Raw genomic sequence first — 13,163 nt, forward strand, 5'->3', positions numbered from 1 at the left:
TCTGTAATTTCTAAGAGACCCTCAAATCAATCATAAGCACAGAATATAGAAACATTTCTAAAGAACAAGAGTTAAATACATGGAAATCATGAAAAATTCAGAATGGCAAGAGAATCTAGGGAACAATAATTGGTTATCTTCTGAAAAACAGTAAGACCAATTCAGAAACTAGTACTACTAGGTAGCCTAACCACGGGCAGAAACCCAGAGAACAAGGGGCCCCAGGGAGAGCTCTTCCTCACCAGAGTTCTGACGAACTTCAGCTCACAAATGGGTTTTAGACTATTGTTCTAGGAAATTTTATCTTGGAAATTCTGAATTTATACTTCTGCTACCCAGTAAATAATATATACATGGAAAAACACAATAAATAAAAAGATCAGAAATGCTTAGAAAGCTTTAAAAAATCTGGTCATTCCTCCAAATATCATGAAAAAATATGAGATAAACAGCTCATCCTCTAAATTCAAATGGGTTGAAATGACCAACAAAGCTGGGGCAAAAAATGCCAAAAAACCCCAAATCCCTAGCAGATGGATCCTAAACACAAAAGGAACCCAAGTTCTCTGGAGATAATTTGGCCATATGTTCCTCTTCTGAGATCACGGTAGCCAGAGCAATTTCCTTCTTCCACAGAGATCTTCCTCAAGTGGGACAGTGAAGAGCACTGTGATGCGCTCTCAGGAATGTGAGCTGGTGCATCCTTCTGATGTGCAAATTTGTCACAATTTAGCAGGTCTACCTTTTGATATAGCAACATGAATCCTGGGTGTGAACTCCAAAGAAACAAATGTTTAAAGACTATGTACAGAGTGAAAACTGGAAATGATCTACACGTTCACTGTATAAACGATGGCACATGTCATCAGTGACAGCAATGACACAGAGAGCAGATGAGACTCTGATCTGAGTTTCCCTTGTTCAAAGAGACACACGGTCTTTGCCGAGTGCCTGAGATCCTGAGACTTCACAACAACACAGGCAGCACTGATGCACAGCCTCGCCTCGTGGGGCCAGTGTCCAACAGCGGGGCCGCATGGCCGTGAGGGCACAGGACAAGGACAGCAGCAGGAGACACTCGGTACCCAGGCTCCCCCCTGGATGAATTCTGATCTCAATGCAATTCCTTCCTGAACTGCACACCATGGTGGTGCTGGCTGGGGAGAGGAGCGGAACAGATCTGTATAGAAGCGGATATCCCTGGAGGAGATGCTGAAATCCCTGTCAATCAGGCATGTATGTATTTCAGCTGAGTTTAATTTAGTTTGCAGAAATATAACTGCCTGTTTCCTTCACCTTGAATGTTATGAAACAGTTCCCACTGCTTATACAGAAGTCTAATAATACCTTTACCAAATGATTGATAGTGACTTAATCATAGTCTTATATATACAGAAATATTTCAGAGAATTATTCATGGGCTTTTCCTCATGTCTTTCTGCATTTAATTTTTTAATAATTTGCATATACCCTACCTTTAGAAAAAAGAACAATAGCTAAAAGAAAAATTGACTAAATATCTCACTTCCTTTCAAGGTCAGAAGCATCTTCCACTGTACTTGTGACCCACACAGAACAGAAGTTAAAATAAAATTTAGACCAACTCCTTTATGTCTACAGAAGTAAAGCCAGAGAGTTTGTTAAATGATCTTCCAGCAACATTTTATATACATGTCTAATATTTTATTTTTCTTCTCTAAGAGCTGTTCATTACTCATCAATTTCAGCTGATGACATTTTATCTCTTGATACTATATCTTTTTTTCCTAGTTTATCTAAACTTTGGGAATTAGAACCATTCCAAAATAAATACGTTTGTACATATTAAAAATTCTTTCCAGGTATTTTCTTCTGGTTCTTTTTCACCTCAATACTCCAGATATCTATCCATCATTCTAGCTATCTGTCTGTCTATCTGTCTTTATATATCCAAAACTTAGTGCTGTCTGGAAATCTACCCACATGCAAATCTGTCAAGCTATGGGACAAGATTGGGGATAAATAGGAGAAAACACACAGAGAAAGGAAATGCAGAGTGAGAATGTCTTCTAAATCCTGTGGCCCCATAGCAGGTCTTGGAGTTTCAATTCTAATGTGATTTTACTAATTCTTTTCAAGCACCATTGTGACAAGAGAGCAAATGAAAAGAATGTAGGAGACACCAACCTGAGTCAAGGACTCAGGAGACCTGGGTTACAATCCTAGCAGTTTCTGCATGTGCAAGAATAAAGGACAGTTTAAATGTGCCCGGGATCTATCCCCAGCAGATAATACATGAGGCTGTTTGACAGGAGGCCACTGACAATGTGAATAATGGAAATTATGCGCTGGCATAATAATTTCTACTGAAGGAATTATTAAATGAGATGTATAAAATGTTTTATATTCCCCAGGTTATATCTGAATACAAGAGGTCTAACGGGTCAATAATCTCACTGGACCTTACACAGAAATTCATTTCAAGATGAGCCCAAGCAGGGGAATGGGGAAAAAATAAGAACCAAGACATATCATGTAAAGGTACAAATTCCCAATGATAAATGTCATCATATTGTATACCTAAAATGTACCAACAAACTTAATGAATAAAAAAAAAGATGAACCCAAGGTTAAAATGTGAAGCCATCTAGTTATAAACAACGTGGAAGACACAATAATGTCCACGCAGCTGTTAGCCAGTGCATCAGCCCAACTCTAAGGGCCCAGCTTCCAAACACCATGTGGTGCTGAGAGGAAAGTCAGCCTCTGACAGACAGCATCAGTGCCAGCACTGGACCTATGACATTTCCTCGGACTGCACTCCCTTATCTGTTAGGGAACTGAGGCACTGTGAGTCTCTTCTCCCTCAGAAATCACCCTGCAGTAAGTACAAGTCCAAGAAAGTAAAGGAAGTTAGCAGGGTGATAGAGAAACTGCAAAGGCACCTGGAGGTCATTTTCATCTCAGTGAACCACAGAGATGTGTGGTAAGAAAAGCTAGGAGCAGGAGGGGAGACCCAGATGCCCTGAAAATCGTGAGTTTTCTGCAGTAAAGTATGTAAATACACTTTCTCCTTTGTTTTGCTTATGAAACTGTTTTCTTCACAGTGAATTAGCTTCAGGGCACAGACATGAATTTGAAAACATAATTACAAAAGGTAGAAGTAATTTGCATTGAAAATATTCTTTGGGTTAGAAAGCTAGCTTTAAAAGACGTCCTCTTTTCTTTTTTTTTTAGTACTGGAGATCTAACGTGGATCCTTACACTTGCCAGGCAGGCAGCAGAACCACTGAGCTAAATCCCTGGGCCAAAAAGATGTCCTCTTAAAAAAGATCATCAATGACAGTGGTTCAGGCCTCCCCACTCCTCAAGCTGCTCCTACTTAAACGACAGGTTTCAGAGCTGGATGTGGGTAGACAGAGGACCTTCACAGAATGGGTAACAAAGAACAGGCTCAGGGAGCCCCGGGATTTGTATCAGACTGTAGAGAAACACAGACACCGTCACCACATTCTGAACTAGAAGTAGCAAACCAGTCTTCTGGTCTAGCGTTTTCTCCTCACTCGATGTCTAATGTCTTTTTAAAAGGCAACCTCAGTGTAAAACGCCCTCTTACTTACCAAGGTCAGATCTAAGAAATAACCCTGGCATTTCCCACCAATTACTTCAGATGAAACACCACTCTCTAACTTCAGAGACATCCAGACTTTTTTCATTATGTTTCCACTTTTTAAAAACCCGAATAGATTTTTCTTTGCTTATTGCTGCCAAGAAGCAATCCAAGCCTAGTTAGCGCTCTGCATAACAAGCCACCCTGACAGAAAAAGGAACCGCAATTATGTAACTGCCATCTGACCCACAGCCACCCGGGGGCATCAATACCAAAAGAGCTTTTTATAGAGAAGGTCAGAGGCACCAGGGAGCCAGCAGGGAGTTCAGTACCTTGTGGTTTCCTCCTGAAACTGCCATCTGCAGGAGTGTATCGAGATCTAAGCAAATGCAGTTGTTTCCCTGAGATTATGTGACACCAAAAACCTTACTGACTCAGTGAAAATAATTCAATTACTCCTTATGTGGGCAGAGGAGAGGAGCTAGGTGAAGCTTCTAACTCTTGGAAATGAAAATCTCCAACATTTGCTGATACCTCAGGCATCTCCTCTGTGCGCCAAGCAGAGGGCAGGCTGGTGGGAGCCCAAGTTCCACTCCAGCCCTCACCATGAGCCTGGCACTGGAGGAGGCAGACGGGCTGCGTGTAAGTTTGAGGAAACAAACACATCTTGGTAAGAGATTGAGCCAAGAGATACCACTGAGGTCCCCAGAATTCTCACCCACTGGACAAGCCACAAAAAAGCAGTCACACGAGAGAATGGGATGACGCCGCTTTATTAACTGTTTTCGAAATACTTTCTTCTCTGCCTCCCCTATCATAATCTTCGCAGTGCCTCTTTCCATCAAGCAATCTCTCACTACTTTTCTATACTTCACTTATTCTTCTTAGAGTATTTCACAATTTTCACTGGTTTTATTCAAGAGAGTATCACCAAAGAATGCTACAGTCCCACTCCAGTCCTTGCCAAAGGGGAAAACTCCAGGCTGTAAACCCGTCTGCAAAGACTTTTGTAGGCTGCATGGATACAAAGTTTCCTACTGAACACAATTTTTTTCACACTTCAGAGCAGCACCTCCAGGAAGTCACCTTCCCCACTACTGGTGCACAATGTTCTACAGAATCATAGCTTGTCTCACTTTATCCACAGAGGTAGATATTTCCATTTCCAACCAACTCACACCTAATAACATTCACACCCTCAAATATTTCCTTTCTTCTCTCTAGCTACAGTTTTACTATCTAAGTTGACAAGGGAAAAAAGAGATGTCATTTTATAAATTAAATTCTGAAGGCCAAATGACAGTACTGTCAGGCGCTACAGGTGTGTTGTTCCTAGTAGACAGCGAATTTAGTGATCAGAGTATTTTTAAAAAAACAATCCTTGCTTTTAGAATAGAACAGATGAGAATCTCTTAGGAAAAAAAATCTAACGTTTTCTAATTAGCATTTTAAAAAGGCAATCAACACCAGATTCTTGGTATATTCCACACTCTGCTTTTTTTCTCCAATTTCCCTACCAGGATTTTTCCTTTCTAAATAAAGGGAAGTTTCCGACCAGCAAAAAGAGACAGTTACTCCAATAAAAATGATGGGAAATATTAGTAGGTACAAAAAGTAGGAAAATAAAGTCTAGCATGTGTTGCGTACAAATTCAGATCATTAATAAGCTTCACAGGGCCGGGGATTTAGCTCAGTGGTGCTGTGTCTGCTTTCCAAATTTCCGCTTTTCATTCAAATAATAAAATTTTCTACCAACATAAATTAACTTATTACCATGAAAATTCTGTCCAAGATATGGGATTATTATTTCAAATATACTGATGATTAGTGCCAATTCCGACAGAAAAATGAGACATTCTCCTAACAATGCCCTTGCCAGGCACTGTACTCACTGCTTGATTCACCTACAGAACTGAAGTTCTTAGTAACTCTAACTCAGTTCTTGCAAAATAATATTATCTACAAAAAAAATTACAAAGCTGCAGGTGCCAATTCCACTATCCCTTTATACAAATGTAGAGAGACTTTTGTGTAAGATGACAGAATAAAAAGCACCCTTTTATTTTCCTTCAGTTGCAGGCAGCTGTACGTAAAGAGCCTCCACACCATACACATTTGTGCCAATGAAATAAAATAAAGCAAAACCTTTTTCTCTATCTCTATTTTACACAGACGTAATGGTAACTCCCAAAAGAGACTGTGTATTCAGCTCATCTCTGTGTTGCCTCACATATCTAGTGCAACCAAAAGAGCATCCATTGGTCCCTCCCAGTAGGAATGCGCCAGGGCTTGCCAGTGAGAAAATGCAGTATTACCAGCAATCAAAGCCTCAGGAGAAACCCAATCTATGCAACCAAACATCACCCTTTCTTTGCTGAAAAACAGACAAATTTCCAAAACTCAATATTACCATACATGCAAATTCACAACACTTTCTTAAAAAGTTTTATTATCGGCACGCCCTACCGAGGTCATGAGTCGCACACAGCACACCGAATCAGCCTGCTGCAGACAGGCAGCCACCTGGTTCCACACTACAAAGATGCAGAGGACACTGCACCACTAGACCACAGTACTGTGTCCGGCCGCTCCCGGCCCAGAGGTAGGGGCTTCTGAGCCATCGTCCCACTGCTCCTGGTCCAGAGGAAGGGGCTTCCCAGCCACCATCCCTCCCACTGCTCCCGCCCCAGAGGAAAGGGCTTTTGGGCCACCATCCCTACTGATGCTCCTGGCCCCTGTCCCACCTCTCCCAGCTCAGAGGAGGTAATCCATGCAGGCACTAACAGCACCCACCCACCCCCAGTCAAAAAGAGAAAACACGTAAATAAGTCTCAAAACCAGACTTCCAGATCACCTACAGCAAGCCCAAAGGGAAATGAGATGGAACACTCTGATACTCAACTACCTGGACCCACTGAACTGGAAACAAAAGGGGATCTGGAAAAAAGGAAATCAGAAATAATTTCTCAGATAACAGGAAAAATTGTGCTCCTAGTGCAAGACATGATTAATAAATCTAGAGAGGAGCTGAGGAACATGATGGAATCCCAAGATAGGAAACAAATGGAATCCATAAAACAGATGCAAATAGATTTCCAGGACATGAAAAACTCCACTGAAAGTCTACACAGCAGAATGAGCCAATGTGAGGACAGAATTTCAGATATAGAAAATAAGATTGCAATTAATGACCAGGAAAAGAAAAATTGCTTCAAAATTATAAGGGAACATGAGAAATCAATCCAGCAGCTGCTAGGTGATGTAAAGAAGAATAACATAAGAGTGACTGGAGTCAATGAAGAAACAGGAGAGAATACAGGTGACATAAAAAGACTCTTCACACAAATAATGGCAGAAAACTTCCCAAGCAGGGGAAAAGAGCTTGGCATACAGATAAGTGAGGCATATAGGACTCCAAATAGCCTTGATCAAAAAAAATCTACACATAGGCATATAATTGTTAAGATTCCAGAAACACGACAGAAGAACAAAGTTCTTCAAGCAGTTAGAGAAAAGAAACAAATCACATACAAAGGAAAGCCCATCAGAATCACAGCAGACTTCTCAACACAAACCATCAAGGCAAGAAGAGCTTGGAGTGACATATTCCAAGCCCTGAAAGAAAACAGCCTCCAACCCAGATTGGTATACCTGCAAAACTATCTTTCAAAATTGATAGAGAAATAAGATACTTTCATGACAAAGAGCACCTCAGGAACTTTGTGAATACCAAACCAGCACTCCAAAGAATTTTACACAATATACTAGGAACAGATATGGAGGATCACAACCCCAGGAAGCAAAGCAGAATGAACCCATCTGGCATGACAGGAAATTAAATGTAAAGGGCAAGAACCCAACAAAAAGAAAAAGTCATGGCAATGACAAGTTAATACGTTTCAGTTATAACCATCAACGTTAATGGTCTCAATGCACCAATCAAAAGAAATAGACTGGCAGAATGGGTCTAGAAGCAAAATCCAACAATATGCTGCATACAAGAAACACACTTAATTCAAAGGAAAATCACAGACTGAAAGTTAAAAGGTGGAAAACAATACTTCATGCGACAGGAACCCAAAAAAAAGCAGGAGTAGCTATCCTCTCTGCAGATCAAGTAGATTTCAAACCAACACTGATTAAGAGAGATGAAGAAGAACACTACAACCTTGTAAAGAGAAGAATCCAAGAGGAAGAGATGACAATCATAAATATCTATGCACCAAACACTAGTGCGCCCAACTATGTAAAACAAATACTAGCAGACATGAAAAGTCATATATGCACTAATACAATTGTAGTGGGGGACCTGAACACCCCACTGTCACAAATAGATAGATCAACTAGACAAAAAATAAGTAATGAAATACTAGAACCCAATCGAACTCTTGAACAAATGAACTTAACAGATGTTTACAAAGTATTCCACCCCACAAAATCAGAATACACATTCTTCTCAGCTGCACATGGGTCATTCTCAAAAACAGACCACATACTCACACACAGAACATGTTTAAGTAAGTGCAAAGGAAAAGGAATTGAAGTTATCCCCTGTATACTATCAGACCATAGTGTGATGAAATTGGAGATCCATAGCAAAGAAACTTGAAAAATTTCATAAACATGTGGAAATTGAACAACACATTTCTGAATAACCAATGGGTCACAGAGGAAATTAAAGAAGAAATCAGACAGTTCCTTCAATTCAATGACAATGACAATACAACATATCGGAATCTATGGGACACAATGAAAGCAGTCTTATGAGGGAAATTCATAGCAGTGAAAACACATATTAGGAAAACAGAACGAGCCCAATTAAACAACCTGATGCTACACCTCAAGCTTCTAGAAAAAGAAGAGCAGGACAACCCCAGAGCTCATACAAGGGAGGAAATTCTAAAGATCAGAGGAGAAATCAATGCAATGGAGACTAAGAGAATGATACAAAAAAATCAATGAAGCCAAGAGTTGGTTCTTCGAAAGAATCAACAAAATTGACAAACCTTTAGTCAACCTTATCAGAAAAAGGAAAGAAAAGGCCCAAATCCATGCAATTAGGAATGAAAAGGGTGAAATGACAACAGACCCAGCAGAAATCCACAGGATCATCAATACCTACTTCCAGAACCTATACACCAATAAGATGGACAACACACAAGAAATGGACAGATTCCTAGATACATATGAATTACCAAAGTTGAACGAAGAAGACCTAAAAACTCTGAACAACCCAATATCAACCAATGAAATTGAAAACATAATTAAAAACTTATCAGCTAAGAAAAGCCTGGGCCCTGATGGCTTCACTGCTGAATTCTACAAGACATTTAGAGTGGAACTACTGCCACTACTGTTTAAACTCTTCAATGAAATTGAAAGGGAAGCAATACTCCCAAATTCATTCCTGGAAGCAAGCATCACCTTGATCCACAAAGCAGAGAAAGACCCAACTGAGAAGGAGAACTATAGGCCAATCTCACTAATGAATATAGATGCAAAAATCCTTAATAAGATAATGGCAAATAGAATGCAGAAGATCAACAAGAAGATCATATACCCTGATCAAGTGGGATTCATCCCAGGGATGCAGGGATAGTTCAATATACGAAAATCAATCAATGTAACACACTATATCAATAGAGCCAAGGGCAAAAACCATATTATTATCTCCATAGATGCAGAAAAAGCATTTGACAAAATCCAACATGCATTTATGATAAAAACCCTACAAAAAATTGGAATAGATGGTCTCTACCTCAAACTGATAGAAGCCATCCATGAAAAACCAACAGCCAATATCATACTAAATGGTCAAAAACTGAAATCCTTCACACTAAAATCAGGAACCAGATAAGGATGTCCACTATCACCACTCCTGTTCAACATAGTTTTGGAAACATTAGCCACAGCAATTAGACAAGAGAAAGAAATAAAAGGAATAAAGATAGGAAATGAAGAAGTCAAATTGTCATTATTTGCAGATGACATGATACTCTATATAGAAGACCCCAAGAACTCCACCAAAAGTCTTCTAGACTTAATAACCAAATTCAGTCAAGTAACTGGTTATAAGGTCAACACACAAATATCAATAGCTTTCCTCTACACAAATGACAGACTCACTGAGAGAGAAATAGGGCAAATAATTCCTTTCACAATAGCATCCAAAAACCTGAAATACCTAGGAATCAACCTAACGAAAGAAATCAAAGACCTCTTCTCTGAAAACGATGGCACTCTGAAAAGAGAGATTGAAGATGATATCAGAAAATGGACAGACATCCCCTGCTCCTGGGTAGGAAGGATTAATATAGTGAAAATGGCCATACTTCCAAAACTGCTATATAGATTTAATGCAATCCCAATTGAGATCCCAGCAGCATACTTCATGGACCTTGAGAAAACAATCCAAAAATTCATTTGGAACAAGAAGAGACCCAGAATAGCAAAAGCAATTCTAGGTAACAGAGACATGGCAGGGGGTATCACAATCCCCAACCTGCAACTATACTGCAAAGCTACTGTGATTAAAAAAAAAAAAACCATGATGCTGGCAAAGAAACAGACTTGAGGACCAGTGGAACAGATAAGAAGATGCAGAAACAATGCCAGACACACTCAGCCATCTCATCTTTGATAAAGGAGCCAAACACCCTCTCTGGAGGAAAGATAGCCTCTTTAATAAATGGTGCTGGAAAAATTGGGCTACAACTTGCCAAAGAGTAAAACTAGACCTATATCTCTCACCATGCACTAAATTAAAATCAAAATGGATTAAAGATCTAAATATTGAAATAGAAACTCTGAACCAGTTGGAACAGAGGTTAGGTAGAACTCTTGAAGACACTGGTGTAGGAAAAGATTTTATGAACAAAACCTCAGTTGCCCGTGAACTAGCACAAACAATCAACAAGTGGGATCTCTTCTTAGTAAAAGCCTTCTGCACAGCAAGAGAAACCACCAACAGTGTGAAGAGACAACCCACTATGTGGGAAAATATCTTCACTTGCTCTTCCTCAGACAAAGGTCTACTATCTCGAATCTATAAAGAATTTAAAAAGATCAGACCTCCCAAATTTAAAGACCCAATCTGAAAAAGGGCATCTGAAATGAACAGACATTTCTCAGACAAAGAAGTAGAAATAGCAAATAAATACATGAAAAAATGTTCAACATCACTGGTCATTCAAGAGATGCAAATGAAAACAACACTGAGATTCCACTTCACTCCAGAAAGAATGGCTGCTATCATGAAATCAACCAATAACAAATGCTGGCGGGGCTGTGGGGAAAGAGGAATCCTTCTCCACTGCTGGTGGGAGTGTAGACTGGTGCAAGTACTGTGGAAATCAGTATGGAGATACCTCAAAGAACTAGGACTGGAAGTCCTATTTGACCCTGCTATTCCCCTGCTGGGGATCTTCCCCAAAGAATTAAAAGAATCATACCACAGTGATATATGTGTGCCCACGTTCATAGCAGCACAGTTTGTGATAGCTAAAACTTGAAAACAGCCCAAATGCCCATCAACTGGAGACTGGATCAAGAAAATGTGGTTTTTTTATAAAATGGTGTACTAGTCAGCCATAAAAAATGAGAAATTAGAGACATTTATAGCTAAGTGGATGCACATTGAGGCCATACTCTTAAGTGAAATAAATAGGACACACATGTATAAATACCAAATAGTTTCTCTGGTGTGAGAAACTGAAAGTGTAAATGAGGACTAAAATGTATAATAGGTAATGTGAAATAGGAAGAAAAGGGGCAAAGGGGAAGGAAGTGGGAGGGATGGGGAAAGGACACAAGGGAATGGGATTAATATGAGAAAATGGAAAAAATAGGAACAAAATCTTTGTAAATAGGGAGGACTGGAGGGGTTGAAGGGAGGGCTGGGCAAGGGTGAAAAATAAGAACCAAGAGAGATTATGTAAAGGTGCAAATTTCCAAAGATGAATGTCATTATATTGTAAACCTAAAATGTACCAATGATTAGAATGAATCATCGATAATGCAAAATAGGAAGAAAAGGTCCAAAGGGGTAGGGGTAGTGGGAGGGGCAGGGGAAAGGAAAGAAGGGAAAGGAAAAATGCTGAGAAATGGAAAAAATGGAAATAAAGTCTTTGTAAATAGGGAAGGGTGGAGGGGTGAAGGGAGGGCTAGGAATGGGGAAAAAATAAGAACCAAGATGCATTATGTAAATGCACAATTCCCAATGAGAAATGTAATTGTGCTGTATACCTAAAATGTACCAATAAAAGAATTTAACAACAAAAAAAAGTTTTATTATCAATGGGCAATACAATGTCATGGCTCAAAACACTAAAACAGTATTAAAAAGCATGCAGTGAAAAATATTTCTAACCCATCTTTGCTTCCAACTGCCCTACTTTCCTCACATAATATTACATGTTTTGTTTTTGTTTTTGTTTTTTGGTACCAGGGATCAAACTCTGGTCCGTGTGCTTGTGAGGCAGGCGGCGGAACTACTGAGCTAAATCCCGGCCCTCCTCACATATCAACAGGCAATTTTATTTATCAGTTTCTTAAATAAAAAATAAGAATACCGGTACGAACATGTTCATTGCCTTGCTTTTCTCCACATGAATATATAGCACCCGCTTTTTAAACATGTGCACGGTATTTCACTGAATGAACCGTCACTTAACTAAACTCTGCCAACATACATACATTTGCTCTATCATTTCAAAACTATTGTATCTGATAACTTTGCACATAGATTATTTCACTCATAAGTATACTTCAGAAATAAATTCTCAGAAACAGGCTGCTCTTGTAATTTTGATTATGTCAAATGATGTTCTACTGTTCCATTCTACCTCGTGGCTGAAAGAAACAACCCTTCACCATGTACCCTCAAGGGACATCAGGCTATTTATGTGGTATATTACTTCATAACAACTGTCAGAAGCATATATACCACTAATTTTAAAGTCTAAATACTAACAAAAGCAATATTCCAGAAAGAAGTCTAAATAACAATCAAGAATGAGGAAATGTATAGTTCATATTGTTATTAGAATAGTACAAGTTTGCTTTGCTCAGAAAATACCAGCTATGTTAACATAAAGTCTGCTGTAACTGTAAATTCTATTGCTGCTGCCAAGGAAGAACATCAACTTAAAGAAAAAGCAAATCAGTTTACTTGTAAATTTTTTCAAATCAGTAATGTTTCATATGTTCAATAAATGTTTCTGATTTCACATGTAGGAGTCATGGAAAGTCAAGAACAGACTCAAAATGTGATACACCAACAAAAATAAACTATACAGGGACTCATAAATTGTCCTCAAAAGGGTCAGCAAGAAGTGTTCTAAATATATTTTCTCAGCAGTATAGTAATATTCAAATTTCTATCACCTAGCCAACAAATTTAAAAAAGAGACAAACCAAACACAACATTCCAATGTTTTTATTGATGATGATAGTAGTGCTTTCTGATTTGATATAGTAAAATACACATAGATTTACAGTCTGGATGGAATTAAAAGGGTACTTTAGGTTTCAAAGGGAAGGGTAAAATCTGTGGCAAAAATAAAGCTATAAAGCA

At 39.0% G+C, this 13,163-nt stretch overlaps 2 protein-coding genes across 2 annotated transcripts in view; both read right to left on the reverse strand.

Moving 5' to 3' along the window:
* Sh3gl2 (SH3 domain containing GRB2 like 2, endophilin A1) overlaps positions 1–13,163 on the reverse strand; it is a 160,607-nt gene that overhangs the window by 67,820 nt on the left and 79,624 nt on the right. The gene's annotated exons all lie outside the window — the stretch shown is intronic.
* Cntln (centlein) overlaps positions 1–13,163 on the reverse strand; it is a 553,090-nt gene that overhangs the window by 28,276 nt on the left and 511,651 nt on the right. The window lies entirely within an intron of this gene.

This window comes from Heterocephalus glaber, unplaced genomic scaffold (assembly GCF_053883595.1).
Source record: "Heterocephalus glaber isolate CG9 unplaced genomic scaffold, H.glaber_assembly_v1.0 deba00001481, whole genome shotgun sequence".
Classification (NCBI taxonomy): domain Eukaryota; kingdom Metazoa; phylum Chordata; class Mammalia; order Rodentia; family Bathyergidae; genus Heterocephalus; species Heterocephalus glaber.